The following is a 19,141-nucleotide window of genomic DNA, read 5'->3' on the forward strand; positions in this document are numbered from 1 at the left end:
TCGGTTGGGAGGAGAGATAGTCTCTAAGATCAATGAGTTGAGCATGAGCTTGCTGAGACAAAGGTAACCAGAACAAGGAGCTTTGGGCATGGAGTATTTCAAAAGGGATATGTTTCCTTTCTTTGCAAAAGAGAAGAGCTGGGGGTATTTCCCCTGGAGGACATTACCATTCCACAAGTCCTGCCAAAACATGACGGTGTCTCCTTTGTTAGCATTGCAGGTGGCCATCATGAAGAAATTTTATGACAACGACATAATATCCCTCTACTAGAAAGATCCAACATTCTTCCTTGAATGAGGTCCCCTTGTGCATATTCATAGGTCCCCTTGGAGGCTCGTCATTTCCATGCGAATGACTTAAATTGGAGTTTAAGTTAAACTTTAGGAAAGAACCTTGTACTCACTTTGTTCCAAGTCACTATTTATTTTTTAACTTTTTTAATATATAACTTTTATATACACATAGATATATACTATGTCTAGATACTCCCTTCGTCTCAGAATATAGCTACGTTTAGTTTTTTCCAAAGTCAACTTTTTTTAACTTTGACCAACAATATGTCCAAAAATTTGTTTCAAATAGAAAAGATTACATATTATGATAGTTTATTTCACGATAAATCTATTAACATCATTTTTATGTTATTAGTCTCTATCACTATTTCATTATTCATAGTTAAAATTGAAAAGGTTGACTTTGAAAATGTCTAAATGTAGCTATATTCTGGGACGGAGGAGGTACATAGCAAAAAAATTATGTATCTAGAAAAACTAACGAATAGTAATTTGAGACGAAACGAGTAGCTCCAATTTATTGAACGAACTTTGTAGCTAAAAATCGTACATATGCCATCCAAAGATCAGAAAATCACTAGAAAATGGATAAACCGTTGAGATGGCCGTAAAATCCTGAAATTGAATTTGGGCCATCAGAAGTGAAATATCATGGAACAACGGTCATGTGGCCAACGGTAGTAGTCGTACCACAAATCTTCACGCAAATCAAAATATCCAATCCACACCAATCACGCGAAGAGGTTGATAACAGCAGAACAATCCTTACAAACTGTTTTTAAAAAAATCCTTACAAACTTGACCGGTCAACCATAACCTACACATGGAGTACATACAAAAAGAACAGTCATGTTTCCTGGGTCTCTTGGCCTATTACGACCAAAGAATTTGAAAAGCCATTGCCGCTGCTGGTTGACCAAATCCTTACAAAAATTTAGTCTAATTATGTAATAGTTTTGACAAGGCCAGTGTAGTTTACTAACTTTACTGTTACAAATAACTTTGTCTAATGATCGTCCAAAATCGTAGGAGTATACATGAAGCTTTTTGTTAAGTTCAGGTATTACTCCCTTCGTTCCTGTTTATAAGACGTGGACGCATATCAAAATTTAAAGTTTTCAATCTTTGACCAATAATTTAGCCAATATTTTTTATTTTGTAATGTAAATTTTGACATGGTTAGATTTGTAATCAAATGTACTCTCTAATGACTATAAGTTTATAACCATAAACAATATAGTATAAGATAAATAAATGATCTCTAATGACTATAAGTTTATAACTATAAACAATATAGTATAAGATAAATAAATGGTCACAGTCTATTTTAAGCGACTGTACTATGTCACACCGCGTCTTATAAATGGGAACGGAGGGAGTACGAATTTTACGTTGTTTTCTGATGAAGACAACTGAAATTATCCAAGATGACTGAGTACGTGCAGATTGCTAGGCCCAAATGTGCAGATAGCCAATGAATGAAATGTTCCATATTTAGACCTTCACCTTTGCTTTCACATGATTAAGAGATCACATATCTTCTGAAAAAATTGTCGGAGATGATTCATTGCATTAAGATGTTACTTTATGCTAACTGCTGGAACAGATACCGGTAGGGCAGCCGTGTCATGTGGGAACTGTTCCATCAAATCACTTATTTCTGATTCATTCTAGCATATTATCATCTACCAGTTCATATTGGCTCATTCAAGAATGATTACACGTACATACTAGACTATATTGTCATGCATAATACAATATCTAGTCCAAACTAACCATTTGATGAACTAGTTCCAAAAATATATAGTAAAAGGAATTCCAAACATGTCTATTCCAGTATCCAAATAAAAGTCAAATACCACCTAAGGGCAATGGAAATCTTTGCACGTCATTGTAAAAAAAATGGTGCTGTTATTTTTTTTCAAATTTATAGTCATCCTGTACCTAGAAAAGCCGCCTCGTTTGTAGGTAAATAAAGCAACCTATCCATCGTGTTTCATGTCCTTGACAAACATGTGTGCATCATTTGGGTCTTTTTATTTTCAAGACTTAGTTATGCATGTTCCTGACTTCAATAATTTTTTTCCACCGTCCTCGTGGTTCATTGAACATTTCTTAGCATCATGTTTAAATATGCAGATTCTCTTAGGCATTCTGCACATTGGCAATACGGGCGGCAGCTCAACTTGTGTTGCATTCATATGGCCTAATGGAAACAGAAGAGCTGCTGACTAATGACAGACGGCGAACAACTGTTCAATCTTAGGAAGTTAAAATACTTCCACTAATATCATCCATTCCCCACAGTTCGTACACGTTGCTATATATTAAAATTTGACTTATTGATCTCCCAGCGTTCACACTTGATCCCCATTTACTCTTTGGATTATGAGGAGAACGATTCTCAATCATGAACTGTGATACGAGTGGCCTAGAATCTCAAAAACTTTTTTTCATGTCTTATTCAACCTTATATTGATCCTTCTTGATTTGTTCCTTTTATTCCATCAGTCTCCTTGAACTACCAGCCCAGGCTCCCACTCCTTTATATTTTCAATGTGCAGTTCCATATCTCACAACACTATTATGGCAGTAAGTTATCTTTCTCTTTTAGAGATAATCAGTTTTTTTTAATATATTTTGCATGATCTCTATGCCCTTAGTGCTTGTTTCATTGATCTGTAGGGCCATTCAATCGAACTGCCAGACATGGAAAACAAGGAAGAAGATCCAAGAGTTGCCGCAACTAAGGTTTGTAGTAGTAGTAGTAGTATATAGTGGAATGATTCTAGTACTATCTTCACTGACCAAGTATTATTGGTTTGTGCAACAACTGTGCATTGATTGCAGGGAAAAATATTGGGGTATTTTCATCTGCTGGCTACTTGGGAACGGATGCCTCTTTGGGTTCAACAGCATGCTTACGACAATAGACTACATGTACCTCTTTCCAGTACGAAATCTTTCTGCAATTGTTCTTCTCTACTTAACACCTCAACTATATCGAAACTAAGAACATGTGCTTTCTTAATGCAGAAGTACCATCCTGCAAGAATTATTTTTTTTTGACTTATCAGCTATTTGTTCTTAGCACAACCGCCATTTTCACATGCTATGAGGCTAAGGTCAACACTAGGCTGCGGAGTCTATCCATTCAGGGGATATAAAGAGAGGATTGGCACCTCAGAACTTCATTCTATACTTTTTGATTTAGAGCAGCTCTTTCAGGTTGCTGACAATCTCCATTGTCTGGATAAACCTTTCAGTGAAGAGGAAATTGATGCAGTGGTTAAAAATCTCCCTAATGATAAGTCTAATGATAAGTCTCCAGATCCTAATGGTTTTAACTCTGATTTCATAAAAAGATGTTGGTCTATTATTAAATAGGATTTTTATACAGGATTTTTATGATCTATATATATTCCTTCCATTCAAGGGACATTTGTTTACATAAATGGTTCCTTTATTACTCTAATCCCAAAGGTAGATGGTGCCTCTAAAGTTTCAGATTATAGGCCTATTTCACTTCTGAACTCTTCTATGAAAATCATCACAAAACTCCTGGCAAATAGGCTGCAACAGCTCATTATGAGTCTCATCCATAAAAATCAATATGGTTTTATCAAATCAAGAACCATTCAGGATTGTCTAGCATGGGCTTTTGTGTATTTACACTTGTGTCACGTTCTAAGAAGAAAATAGTGATTTTGAAGCTGGATTTTGAAAAAGCTTTTGATAGAATTGATCATGATGAGATTTTAACTATAATGAAGCATAAAGGTTTCAACCCTACTTGGCTTCGATGGATGAAGGATATTTTCAGCTCTGGCAGCTTTGCTATTCTACTTAATGGTGTCCCAGGAAAGACTTTTCACTGTAAGAGAGGAGTGCAGCAGGGAGATCCTCTTTCACCACTCCTCTTTGTCCTAGCCTCTCATCTGCTATAGTCTCTGTTGAATAATACCAGGTGTTAGGGAATGTTACAGTTGCTGATTCCTCTCTCATTTAGCCAAGATTTTTTGATTGACACCCTTATCATCATGGAAGGCTGCCCAGTTCAACTTCAGGTCCTCAAAGATATCCTACACTCCTTTGCCCTATCCACTGGTCTTAGAGTCAATTATTCAAGTCTATGATGGTCCCTATTAACATAGCAGCTGATAGATTGGATTTTTTGGCTCAGAGTTTTGGATGTACCACGGGGTCCCTTCCCTTTACATATTTGGGCTTGCCTCTTGGCCTCACCAAGCCAAAATAGAAGAGTTCCTGCCAATAGTATCACGTTGTGAAAAAAGGCTAGTATGTACTTCAATCTTTCTTTCTCAGGCTGGAAGGTTGGAGTTGACTAACTCAATGTTTACATCTCTGCCCATATTCTATATGAGCACATTTTTGTTACATAAAACTGTATATAAGCAAGTGGAAAAATTTAGGAAACCAAAAGTGGCATAGGAGATGGTTTTCCTACCAAAACAGGAGGGGGACTTGGGGTTATTAATTTGCAGACACAAAATGAAGCTTTGATGCTGAAGAATCTCCATAAATTCTTTAATAGGGTTGACATTCCTTGGGTCCAGTTAGTTTGGAAAAAATATTATAGCAACGGTCATCTACCTAATGATGTTAAAAAGGGATCATTTTGGTGGAAGGATGTCCTTAAACTTCTCGATAAATATAAAGGATTAGTGACAGTAACAATTCAAGATGGGAAGACCTATTATCTTTGGAATGATTTTTGGAATGGAAGAGTTCCTTGCTAAGCTTTCCCTCAACTATTCTCCTTCACAAAGAAAAAACACATCACAAGTAGTAAAAGTCAGAAAATTTCAGAGTTGAACCAACTTTTTCATCTGCCTCTCTCAGGCATGGCCACTGGCCACATATCAGCTTGTTGTTCTAGCTGATGACTTGGAAAGTTTGCATCTCATTGATGAACCAGATGTTTGGACATACATTTCTGGATCTGGTATGTTCTCTTCGCAAAAAGTGTATAAACATTTGACTGGGCAAAGGCACGTTCACCCAGTTTTCTTTTGGCTCTGGAAGTCTTGATGCCAGCAGAAACACAAAGTTTTTTTTTTGGCTGGTGCTTAAGGACAGACTTAGTACACGAAACATACTGAAAAGGAAGAACATGGTCTTGCCTTTGGTCCTATGTGTGTCTGGAGGAGAGGAAAGTCTCTATCATTTACTTCTTGGATGTTCTTTTGCCCAAGAATGCTAGATAAACCTGGGGCTCTTCGTCAATACTGACATAGAACCTTATGAGGTTCTCCCCAACTTTAAAACCCAGTTACAGGTGCCATTCTTTATGGAAATAATTATCATCATGTGTCGGAGCATTTGGATGACACGCAATGATTTGATCTTTGTTTTACCTTCAGTTCAAGACTGCATGGCACGCTTCAGGTCGATCTTTACTCTGGTTATTTTGCGAGTAAAGGAGGATTGGAAACTACCAATGTCCATATGGCTAGAGCACTTATTGTAATCTTTTTGATTTTCTTCCTTTCATTCTTTGTTTCTTGATTTATGCTTCAAGACTTTATACTTGTTTTTAAATTTTTATATATAATCAGTAGGGGCAATATATATAATCAGTACCCCTCCTGTTTCCTTAAAAAGACACTAGGCTGCGGATTTTCCTGGGGTACACACTGTTCTTCTTGAGCTCACTTGTAGTGGTTATTGTAAGCACAACTAATCCCATTGACACTTTTTCAGTAACTACTCCAAAAGTACCATATGCCACTTATGAGTTCCCCAATATTGCAGGTTGATGTTCACTAGTAGAGAATTAGCTTTCGATGCGCCCCCTTTTGTCCTGGTTTAAAGTTGGCCCGGGACAAAACGGGTACGCCACGGTAGGCAAAAATGGAGGGGAGAGTTAGTCCCGGTTGGTAATTGCAACCAGGACTAAAGGCCCCCCTTTAGTCCCGGTTGCAACGGCTAGTTGCGGGGTGTCGGTGGCGGCACCCTTTTGTCCCGGTTGGAACCTCCAACCGGGACTAAACTTTCAACCGGGACAAAAGGTGTTCCTTTTTGTTTTAGTTGGAGTTTTTAACCGGGATAAAAACTCATCCCCATTATATACCAAGACAGAGGACTTTCTTCCTCCTCCAGCCCAAGCCAGTCCAGCACATTGACAGAGAGCTGAGCTTCACCTACTCTCCGGTGGTGCCGAAGCAAGGGAGGTGCTGCCCGAAGTTTTTTCCCTCATTTTCGTGGGAATTTCACTCAGCTAACACAAGTGTTGTGAAGGTTTGCTACTTCATCCTCATGTTATGCTTTGATTTATGCTTTGAAGATGGAAAGATTATTTGCTAGAATGTGATGAAGTAGAAAATAGAGAGGTATTTTGAGCTAGAATGTGAGGGAGATTGATGTGTCATATATAGTATGCATTCTTGCAGTGGTTTAAGAATGATGCTACCTTGTCTAGACGATTTATCTTATCAAATTCAATATGGTTTTTCAAATCCATACTTGTTGAACTTGCATACCGTGTTCATCTCTGCGAGGATGTTCTCCGCCGAGCAGCAACGTATGTCAAGAAGGAGGTTTGATTCTACGAGAAAGAGTGGATACGGACATCGTGACCGTGTCCCCTTTTGCGTAGCATCTAACCTCTTTCATGATGAAATGCAGTGCCACCCAGTTGAGAATATGCTCGCGAGATGATCACGGTCTTCAAGTTCAACAACTTCTGCAGTGGTAAGGAAATAATTTTTGTACATAGATGACTTATGCTACTTGTTGAACTTATCAAATTCAATAAGTTTTTTTTTCAAATCCATACTTGTTGAACTTGCATACCGTGGTCATCTCGCAGAGGATGTTCTCCGTCGAGCAGCAACGTATGTCAAGAAGGAGGTTTGATTCTACGAGAAAGAGTGGATACGTACATCGTGACCGTGTCCCCTTTTCCGTAGAATCGAACCTCTTTCATGATGAAGTGCGGTGCCGCCCAGTTGAGGACATGCTCGCGAGATGATCACGGTCTTCAAGTTCAACAACTTATGCAGTGTTAAGGTAATAATTTTTGTACATAGATGGCTTCTGCTACTGGAGGAAGTGGCGATGGTGGGGGCGATCATGGTTCCTCTTTCGGAAAGGGGAAAATCATAGTTGGCCCTCAGCATAAGTCGAAGAAAAAGAGCGCGCTGGAAAAAGCAATGCTTCGTTATTTGCAGCAACGTCATGAAGAAGCTATTGCCGCGGGTCAGGAACCTCCTTTTGGTGGTCGTTATGCTCCACCCTCAGTCCCGGGTGTTTCACGTCCACTTAGTACTACCGTTTCAGGAAGCACAAATAAATCTAAGGATGAGGCTGAGTCAGCGGAACCTTCATCTTCACCGTCCAAGGATGCTTAAAGTCCTCCTAGATAATAACCAGTGAATGGCTTGTTGTATTGTATCATGTTGTTTGGATCTTTAATTTAAATAAGTGTATTTGGATCTTCATGTTGTTGTATTGTACCATATTATTTGGATCTTTAATCAGTTTTCACGAGTAATCCATTGTCAAGTGTAATCCATTTTCATACGTAATACGATGCAGATGGACCGGCAATGGATGTATAATGCAGACAAGCGGAGCAAGGTGTTTATTGATGGCTTGCATTATTTTCTCGAAGTGGCCAAAGCGAACAAGCCAGAGAATGGGTTCGTATGTTGTCCATGCTTCCAATGCAATAATAAGAAGGAGTATTCAAAGGATTCCTGGGGGACTATTCACAACCACTTGTTTAAATACGGTTTCATGCCTAACTATTTGGTTTGGACCAAGCACGGTGAACTAGGGGTCGTAATGAAATATGGCGAGGAGGAGGAGGAAGATGACACCATTCCGGACTGGGTTGCAGGCCAAGCTTTTGCAGGTACTACAATGGGCGAGGCTGATGAAGATGAGTTTGCAGAAAATGGCCCTACTGATGACCTTGGTCAGGTGATACGAGATGCATATAGAGATTGCGAAATTGAGAAGGAAGCAGCAAAGTTGCAGCGCATGATAGATGATCACCAAAAATTGTTGTACCCAGGTTGCCAGCAGGGCCATAAAAAACTAGGTATGACACTAGAATTTGTGCAATGGAAGGCAAAAAATGGTGTGTCCGATAAGGCATTTCAGGGGATGCTGAACATTGTCAAGAAGATTCTCCCTGAGAATAATGAATTACCGTCCACAACATATGAAGCTAAATAGATTATTTGCCCTCTCGGATTGGATGTTCAGAAGATACACGCACGCCCTAATGACTGTATCCTCTATCGTGGTGATGAATACGAGAAATTGGATGCTTGTCCCGTCTACGAAGCCCTACGGTATAAGATCAAATGAGATGATCCTGGTGATGTCAAGGGGCAGTCTCCCAAGAAGAGAGTTCCCATGAAGGTGATGTGGTATTTCCCTATAATATCACGCTTGAAGCGCTTGTTCAGGAACAAGGCGAATGCTAAGTTGATGCGATGGCACAAAGAAGACCGTAAGGAAGATGAGATGCTGAGACACCCCGCAGATGGGGCCCAGTGCAGATCAATTAATAGAGCATTCCCGAACTTTGAAAGTGAAGCAAGGAACATAAGGTTTGGTTTAAGTACTGATCATCCATCCGGTGAGTTGAGTAGTGGCCATAGTACTTGGCCTTGTGACCCTATGTATGTTCAACCTTCCTCCTTGGTTGTGCATGAAGCGGAAGTTCATTATGGTGCCGGCGCTTATCCAAGGCCCAAAACAACCCGGCAACAACATTGACGTGTACCTAAGACCGTTGGTTGATGACCTTTTACAACTCTGGAAGGAAGAAGGTGTGTGTGGGATGAGGATAGACAAGAGATCTTTAATCTACGAGCATTGTTGTTCGTAACCATCAATGATTGGCCTGCACTGAGTAACCTTTCGGGACAGACAAATAAGGGATATCGGGCATGCACCCACTGTTTAGACGACACAGACAGCATGTATTTGAAGTATTGTAATAAGGTCGTCTATATGAGTCATCGTCGATTTCTCCCTGCTCACCACCAGCTGAGAAAAAGTGGGATGCATTTCAAAGGGGCGCCAGACCATCGTAAAAAACCTGCACACCGTAATGGAAAGCGTGTCTTCGAGATGATGAAGGATGTAAATGTAGTCTTTGGAAAGGGTCTTCGTAGCCAACCTGTTCCGAACGACGATAATGGACATGCACCCATGTGGAAGAAAAAGTCAATATTTTGGGAGCTACCTTATTGGGAAATCCTAGAGGTTCGCAACGCAATAGACGTGTTGCACCTGACGAAGAATCTTTGCGTGAACGTGCTAGGCTTCATGGGTATTTATGGGACCTCGAAAGATACATTGGAAGCACGACAGGACCTGAAAGCCATGGGCAACGAGATGACCTACATCCGGAAAAGAGAGATAATGGACAGCACTACTTACGTCCTGCCAGTTACACTCTCAGCAAGGAAGAGAAGGATAGCATGTTTGAATGCTTGAATAGTATGAAGGTCCCGTCTGGGTACTCCTCGAATATAAGGGGAATAATAAATATGAAATAAAAGAAGTTTACAAATCTCAAGGCCCATGACTGCCACATGTTGATGACCCAGTTGCTTCCGGTTGCACTGAGGGGTGTTCTACCAGAAAATGTCCGGTTGCCGCTCGTAAAGCTATGTGCGTTTCTCAATGCGATTTCGCAGAAGGCAACCGATCCATCCAAGCTATCAAAGCTACAGAATGATGTGGTGCAATGTCTTGTTAGTTTTGAGTTGTTATTTCCACCATCCTTCTTCAATATTATGACGCACTTACTGATTCACCTAGTAAAAGAGATTGATATTCTCGGACATGTATACCTGCACAATATGTGGCCTATCGAGAGGTTCATGGCAGTCCTAAAAAACTATGTTCTTAATCGTGCTCGTCCAGAAGGCAGCATCGCCAAGGGATATGGAACAGAGGAGGTGATCGAGTTTTGTGTTGATTTTATTGATTTAATTGACTCGATTGGGGTTCCAACTTCACGCCACGAGGGGAGGCTCCGAGGAATGGGCACCCTTGGAAGGAAATCAAGTTTTAGCAATGATACTGATTTGTTCGACATGGCACACTACACTGTTCTACAACAGTCATCCTTTGTGTCTCCGTATATCGAGCAGCACAGGCAGATGGTAGTTTCCAAAAACCCGACCAAATCCGATACTTGGCTTACCCGTCATCACATGGAAACTTTTCCCTCCTGGTTGCGCCAACAACTTATGGGTTGCCTGGTTAGCCAGGGGACCGGCTAGCACAATCGTCAAATTCCAAGGCTATGAGATAAATGGTTATACATTTTACACTAGAGCCCAGGACCAGAAAAGCACGAACCAGAATAGTGGTGTCCGCATAGATGCTATGGACAGAAATAATAGCAAGGAGTCGTATTATGGTTTCATACAGGAGATATGAGAACTCGAATACGGACCGCTGTACGTCCCTCTATTTCTTTGCAATTGGGTGAAGCTAACTGCCGTAACCAAAGATTAGTACAAAATGATAGTAGTAGATCTGAGCAAGACTGGATACAATGATGACCCATTCATACTTGCCAATGATGTGCATCAGGTGTTCTATGTGAAGGACATGTGTAGCAAACCCAAGAGAAATTCAGAAGAGACATGGGAGCCAAAGTGCCACATAGTTCTTCCAGGTAAAAGAAAAAAATCGTGGGAGTCAAGGATAAAACAGACCAATCAGATGATTATGATCAGTTTGATGGCATGCCTCCATTCACCGTTGAAGTTGATCCAAGCATCCTGCTATCCAAAGAAGAGGCTTCGTACTTACGCGGTGATCATGATCAAGGAACTTTCGTGAAGAAGAAATTTTACAACGTTGTATTGTAATGCGCTAAATTTACATGACCTTTATGTAGTAATTGATACAATTTTTAATTTACCCTATGTATGATTTCATGTGTTCTTAAATTTGTTAGGTGAATATTTATTAGATAAACATAAACAATGTTAACCATATACATACATGGATTTTTTTGCACATTGAAATTATTTAATTGAATAATTTCTTGATCACAGCGATGCAGTAAAACAAATATTTTAGAGGCTAAATGAACTGGTATAGAATTAATGACTAAATCACACTTACTGTCAATTTACTCGTTAATTAAATATATTTTTGCATGTACAAAATATGTGAAGGTTTTTGTTTTTCATCCTGAAATGCAGTGAAAACATAAATAAAATCCATTTCCAAAAAACAGGCAGGAGAAGAAAACTGGGAAAAGGACCTTTTGTCCCGGGTGCCAACAGCAACCGGGACAAAAGGCCCCCCTTTTATCCCGGTTGCAAGCTGCAACCGGGATAAAAGGGTAGTTTTCGACTCCCGCCGGGACGTACCCTTTTATCCTGGTTGCAGTTGGCAACCAGGATAAAAGGCCCCCCTTTTATCCCGGTTGGTGGTGGCACCCGGGATAAACGGGTAGGCTCCCAGCCCCACCTGGCAGACGCACCCTTTTGTCCCAGGTCCTGTTACCAATCGGGATAGGGGGGGCCTTTTATCCTGGTTGGTGATGGGACCCGGGACAAAAGGCCCTTTAGTCCCAGGTGCCATTACGAACCGGGATAAGGGGGGGGGGGGGTTAAAAGGCACTATAGCCCCTTCTACCCCCCACGCCAGTTACACTTAGCCAAATTTTCGTCAAGATCCCGCGCTCGCTCTGCTCCATTGCCGCCCGTCCGCCTCCCTCGCCGGCCGCCGTTGTCGTCGTCCCCCATTGCCCCGGCCGTCATTGTCCCGCCGCCCGACCACGCCCAGACAGCCTCCTCCTCCATCGCCCCGGCCTGCCTCGATCCTTCTCCGTCGCGCCCCGGCCCCTACCTCGTCGCCGCCGGCCACCTCCATCGCGGGGCGTCGTCGCCGCCTCCATCCTCGTCGCTGCCTCATTGTCTATCGTCGCTCCTCGTCGCCGCCTTGTCGCCGTCCCGCCTCCGCCGTCCCGCCGTCCCGTGCGCCTTCGCTCCGTCCTCACCTCCGCCGTCCCGCCGCCCCAGCCGCCGCCGTCCCGCTGCCCCGGCCACCTCGTCGCCCCGGCCACCGTCGACCGCGCGCGAGGTCCACCGGCACTGGCGCGGGGAGTACCGCCCTTGCTGACGCAAGCCCACCGGCTTGTGTCAGCAAGGGCCTTTTTTTTAAGTTAGAAAATAATTAGAAATGAGTAGTAATTAGTTAGAAAATCAATAGATATTTGTATATGAGTTAGAAAATCAAATTAGTGTAAATTAGTAGTAATTAGGTTGGTCGCTCCGCCTAGGTTAGAAATGAATCGTGTTTCGTCGTGGTTCCGTCCCTGCCTCCGCCGTCCCGCTGCCCTGACCGCCGCCATCCCAACCTAGGCACCGTCGTGGTTCCATCCCCACCTCCGCCGTCCTGCCGCCCTGACCGCCGCCGTCCCAACCTAGGCACCGTCCGTGGTTCCGTCCTCGCCTCCGACGTCCCGGCCGCCGCCGTCCCAACCTAGGCACCGTCGACCGCACGAAATTTGTACAAAATTCATGTTATTGCTAGAAATTCGTACAAATTCATATTATTGCTAGAAATTCGTACAAAATTCATGTTATTGCTAGAAATTCGTACAAAATTCATGTTAATGCTAGAAATTCGTACAAAATTCATGTTATTGCTAGAAATTCGTACAAAATTCATGTTATTGATAGAAATTCGTACAAATTCATGTTATTGCTACAAATTCGTACAAATTAATGTTATTGCTAGAAATTCGTACAAAATTCATGTTATTGCTAGAAATTCCAATAAATATGGACAAATTAGTAGAAATTTGGTAGAAATTAATCGTTGCTACAGCCACCTCTCTCCGTCCCCGCCTCCGCCGTTCCGCCGCCCTGGCCTCCGCCGTCCCAACCTAGGCACCGTCGACCGCGTGAAATTCGTACAAATTCATGTTATTGCTAGAAATTTGTACAAAATTCATGTTATTGCTAGAAATTCGTACAAATTCATGTTATTTCTAGAAATTCGTACAAAGTACTACTAATTTGTAGAAATTTGTATAAATATTCCAGACTTTGTGGGATTCATGTTATTTGATGATTTCATGTATATACCCTTATGTACATATAACTAAGGCGATTTCTATGACTGTCATGGATGATTCCATGTATGTTTCAATCAATAGTTGAAATGGCAGACGACGAGACCGCAAGGTATCTCATGGAGCAGATAATCGCTGGTGATGGTAGTGGCGATAACCCTCCACTATCGTACACCGATGAAAAGGGCACCCAGGCGGACATGTTCCTCAACATGTCCGCCGATGGGAATGAAGAGCAAGAGCCCCAGCAACACCTTGCCGTGGCGGAAGGTTCCGGCGAGGTATATATAACGAATCTTGTATTGTTTCACACCATCGTTACTACTACATAATAATTAACGAATCTTGTACTGTTAGCCCTCTGGATCGATGCAAGGGCAGAAGACCCGAGGTTGTACAAAGGTGATGGAAGGGAGGCTTGTCGTCACGGAAGTGACAGAAGAGGGCAGGCCGGTTGCTCCCGAGAAAGTAGCAAAGAAGTACGTGAGTTAGATCGGGGCAATCGTCCGGGACAACATGCCTATCAGCATCAGAGAATGGAAGGGCAGAAGCACTAATCCGTACGCCCTCCTGGAGACAGAAAAGAATATGCTGTAGGAAGATGTCAAGAGCCATTTCACATTCCCCGAAGGATATATTGAAAAGGATGTGAAAGCGTGACGCTTAAGAAGATGGCTACACAATTCCAGACATTCAAGAAGATGCTGGATGCCCACTACATTAAGAAGGGCCGAACTCCAGACTTCAACGCGTGGCCAAAGTTGAGGGACCACTGGGAGGCATTTGTTGAATATAAGAGGAGTGAAGATGGTGTGAAAAAGATCATGACCAACACAACACATGCTAGTCAGAAGGGCTACCATCATCATCTGGGGCGAGGTGGTTATGGCTCAGCAATTCCCAAGTGGAGGAAGATGGAACAAGATCTGATCGAACGGGGAATTGTACCTGCAACTATTGAATGGCCCGAACGATCAAAAAATTGGTACTACGCTCATGGAGGCTCCCTAAGCCAAGAGGATGGGACGTTGATTTTCAATGACACAATACGTGAGAAGGCCGAACATCTTGTGAAGAACATTGAAGATTCTAAGGCTGGGAGGTTGAAGGTGGACCGAGAAAATGATGAGCTCACATTGGCCCTCGGTAATCCCAAGCACCCAGGACGTTGCCGAGGGTTCGGGGTTATTCCGTGGAAGTTTGTTTTCCGAGGCGACAGCGCATCGTACAGAAGCCGGAAGCGAAGAAAGGAACAGATCGAGGAGAGCTGGAGGCAGATGCTAGAATCCAAAGTGCAGGCACAAGAACAAAGAATGATGGAGGAAATCAATCGTCGAGTGGCCCACGCAGTTGCAGAGTTGGTCAAATCTGGAGCATTGCTGAATCCTAACAACGCCAGCCCTTCTCAACGCCTCTTGAGCAGTTGTGCTTCTACAGGGGTCCCTGATGCGCAGACGCCCAGGTTACCCATGGAGGAGCAACGGTTCCCTGTGGATGCCATCACGCAACACACCACATGTGAGATGCATGCACCGGTCGGCAACCTCACTATTAAGGTATACTTAATATTTATGCAATCTTGTCAATTGATCCACGCCTCGTGATCGGAGTTTAACTTGTTTACTTCTGCTATATGTACAGGTAGCGTACGAGAGTGCGTTAGCAACCCTGGCGGGGCAGAGCAGTCATGGCATGGAGATTCCACCTGGCTACGCCAGCGTCAGCGTAGAGCAAATAGTTGATAGCCAATATGAAGGTCTAGAGCTCGACCTCCCGGGAGGCGGCGGAAAAAAGACACTGGCAGATGCGCTTCATGGGATCATTCTATGGCGAAAACGCTACATCATTATTCCCGGCATGAAGCCATCTCCTCAGAGCTCAAGACCGCTCCCGTAGATCCCCAGCAGCGACCTTCTCCTCATAGCTCGAGATCGTCATCTCCGGCACAACCTGCTCCAGAACCGTCCCTTCCATCTATATCAAGGTTTCCATCTCCACCACATCCTGGTGGTGGGAGCGACGATGACAATAACAACACCCCTCCCCGATCACCGTCGCCGGCACCAAGAGCGGCCCCCATGAAGGAACCTGCACCACCACTAAAGAAGTCACGAGCACTGCCTCCCAAGCAAAGATAGAGAAAGAAGAAAACAAAGGAGCCTAAAGTGACTCGTAAGGAACGTTGGGAGGCAATGTCTCATGCGGAATAGTGGGCAGAAATCCAACGAGAGGCCAGTGAGTGGTTCAAGAAACAAGCCGAAGAAAAAAAAGCAAGGGAGATGGAGCCACCGCTTGTAAATCGAAGAGATTTAAACTTTTTTATCAGGATGGAAGAAGGAGCCAAGAAAAGGATACCACTCTTATCAAACTATGAATGGGCTTTAGTAAAGGCTGATGAAAAGGATAAAAGGAAAGGAAAGTCATCTTCCAGTGGTGCTGTCCCCAACCTGAGCCATTTATCAAAAAAAGACGCTTAAAGGGTAAATGCAATGCCCTTGGATCAACAAGCAGAAGTATTGAAGTTCATGCAAGAAACAGGTCTGGGACTTGATGAATGCTTAGGGCAAGTTGAGACGCCAACTGCACCGCCCCCTAAGCCGAGATGGCCTTATGAGCTAGGCAAACCTCTAGTAAAGCCTTCATTGGTACGCAAGCTATCAACAAAGATGTATGCATTCCATCAATGGTACATGATGGCATCCGCCGACTCGAGGGAGATGCTCGGCCTGAAGGTAAAACCGATAGATTTTTACGACGAAGGCGAGAAAGTGCTGTGGCTAGACTTCAAGGATATATACGAAGTGTACCAACATGATGCCCTGGACGTCTCTCTGATCAGCGCTTGGGTTCTTTAAGTGTCAGTTTATCTCTACATGTAAATTTTGGCGTGCGTCACCGTACTAACTTCATCTTCCATTTCATGTAGGATGCTAATTCAGACATGCCGCCGAGAGGCGTACCTACATATAGGCTTCATGGATCCATCTGTAGTTAACCAACAACAGATACAATTAGCGCTGGAAAAAACCTTGGTGGAAGTATACAATTTCCTAGACAAACAAACATTCAAGGATTTCATACTACTTCCATACAACTTCAAGTAAGTGTGTGTATACCGTTTACTTTCGATGTCTTTTTCCTTATCTCTACATGTTAGTTAGCTCTAATATGCATGAACATTTTACGTACGCAGCTTCCACTGGATCCTTATTATAATTAAGCTTGAAAGAAGCCATGTCACTATCTTCGATTCGTTGAGGAAAGATCCGGTGGAGTACCAAGACATGCAATACATGCTAGGCTTGTAATAATTCTGGACCTTTATCTCTATGCAAAAGTTTGTTTCCTAAATTTTATCCCTGTTACACTATATCATTCATTATTCTAATCCGCAGCGCATGGAAACAATTCATAAGGACACACAAGACCATTCAAAGAAAAACTTACATGGAACACAGACTTCCCGGTACGTATGAAGTCTGCACATTTATTACATTGTATAACACGAATATTTTATAACTTATTTTTTTCCGCACTGAAGTGCTTGAGACAGGAACCCGGGAATAATCTATATGGCTACTACATCTGTGAGCACATGCACAGTTTTATGGGACCCAAGGGACTAAAGATGACGCCGCACAACTTTAAAGTACGTAAAATAAAACTATTACTAGTTAATTATTTTCTAGCTCCTTATATGTATTTGTTCGTGTAACATTCACAAATTTTCAAATTATAGATGTTAAATATTCAACAAGGACTCTTGAAGGAAGAAAGAGTAGCGGCAATATATGAAGGTCTCATTGGATTCCTAATGGACGAGGTGGTAAATTCAAAAGGAGAATTTTATTACGATGGACGACAATTAGACACTCCGATCAGCAACACCTCGACGGGAAGATTGTAGATAGATACTTTGATTTATTTGTATATATAATACGCGCTAATTATGATCGATTTGTACTAGTTGAAACGTTTGCTAGGATTTCTCCAATAAGAGGGGAATTCTCGCAAGTGGCACCTGGATGAACTCTGGGCACATCAGGGAGAGATCACCAGTCATCCCACCTTGAACATGACCATTGGCAACACCAAAAGAAGCAGAAATGATGCAGGTACCGATAAAGGGTCCAAGGTGCCATGCAGGGTGCCATTTAGTCCCGGTTGGATTCCAACCGGGACTAAAGGGTAACCCTTTACTCCCGGTTGGGTTTCGGGCACCCTTTACTCCCGGTTGCTTTTACCAACCGGGACTAAAGGGCCTGTCCCGCGCCTGGCGTGGCAGGCCCTTTAGTCCCGGTTGGTGACACCAACCGGGACTAAAGGGTGACCTTTACTCCCGGTTGAAAGATCCGGGACTAAAGACCCCTCCTTGTCCCGGTTGGTTTATCCCAAATGGATTTTCAGGAGATATGCACCCTACCAACCGGGACTAAAGGCCAATTTTCTACTGGTGGTTGCAACATTGGGAAAAGGAGGAATTGGACCCTTTATCGGTACCTGCATCATTTCTGCTTCTTTTGGTGTTGCCAATGGTCATGTTCAAGGTGGGATGACTGGTGATCTCTCCCTGATGTGCCCAGAGTTCATCCAGGTGCCACTTGCGAGAATTCCCCTCTTATTGGAGAAATCCTAGCAAACGTTTTGATTCATTTGGTTATATGTTATATTCCCAGTCCTGTTTTGCTGGACTAGCTGCGTCAGGTGTCTTAACATCCCCATTGAGGTTTATAACGAAAGCAGCTTTTGAGAATTCCCAAGACGGCCTTCGCAAAGGAGCTAGTATGTTTTACACAATATAAATTTTTAACGCATCCCTTTGCCAGTATGTGAGCTAATCAACCTGCAATAATTAACTTTTGCAGTGCTCTTCTCCTCAATATCATGCTTCTTCGGGCTACTATGCGTTCTTTTATATGCTTTTATCTTCCCTAAGTTGTCCATTGTGATCTTCTATCGTTCAAAAGCAGCTTACGAAGGATCTTTGACAGTCACAGCCGATCTGGCTGCTGGTGGAATCCCAAGTAATCCCAACCCAGTGGTATGTACTTCACATGGCAGCATATTTAGGATGACTGTACGGTACTTATTCCATTGACACTATTCTGTAAGAAATTTTCAGTCTCCAGAAGATCCTGCATGCGTCGAACGATGGAGCACCAAGAAATTGCTGTTTCAGAACAAAGATTATTTGTTGGACTTGTTCCTGATCTAGCTATTGACATTTTCCATCATCCCAGGTTTTTATCTGAAGATACTGGATCACACAGCATGGGCTCTTGGTACTGTACTATCCGAACTTCTTTAGTTGACTGTACATATATTATCATATTGATATATTATTCAAATTTTGTAATATCATCATCTCAGCATTTAGAGCTGGTACTTTATTCAGCACATATTGGATAATGTCTTTATGCAGGTATGCCATTGTCCTGATCGCCTGCACTTATACATGGGATCTGATCGCAACATACATACCCCTGATTGAAAAAATTAAGATGACATCTCGGAAGTGGCTACTAATTGCTGTCGTTTAACGGTTCCTACTTATCCCTGCATTCTAAAATATGGTGGCCAGGGCTTCATGATTTTGTTAACGTCATTTCTTGGTTTAAGCCATGTATATGTCTCAAGGTTGGTGCCTGAACGCTTTGAGCAAGCACAGTGGTGTTTGGAAGCATTATATTTGCTCAAGTTATTTATTTGATTGTACCTGCAGGGACCAGAACAAAACGCTTTGGGCAATCTGCT

General features: G+C 42.6%; 1 pseudogene; it reads left to right on the forward strand.

The window, feature by feature from the left end:
* Positions 1-1,331: 1,331 nt before the first annotated feature.
* LOC101781808 lies at positions 1,332-18,927 on the forward strand (annotated as a pseudogene).
* The last annotated feature ends 214 nt before the right edge of the window (positions 18,928-19,141 follow it).

This window comes from Setaria italica, chromosome VI, assembly GCF_000263155.2.
Source record: "Setaria italica strain Yugu1 chromosome VI, Setaria_italica_v2.0, whole genome shotgun sequence".
Lineage (NCBI taxonomy): Eukaryota > Viridiplantae > Streptophyta > Magnoliopsida > Poales > Poaceae > Setaria > Setaria italica.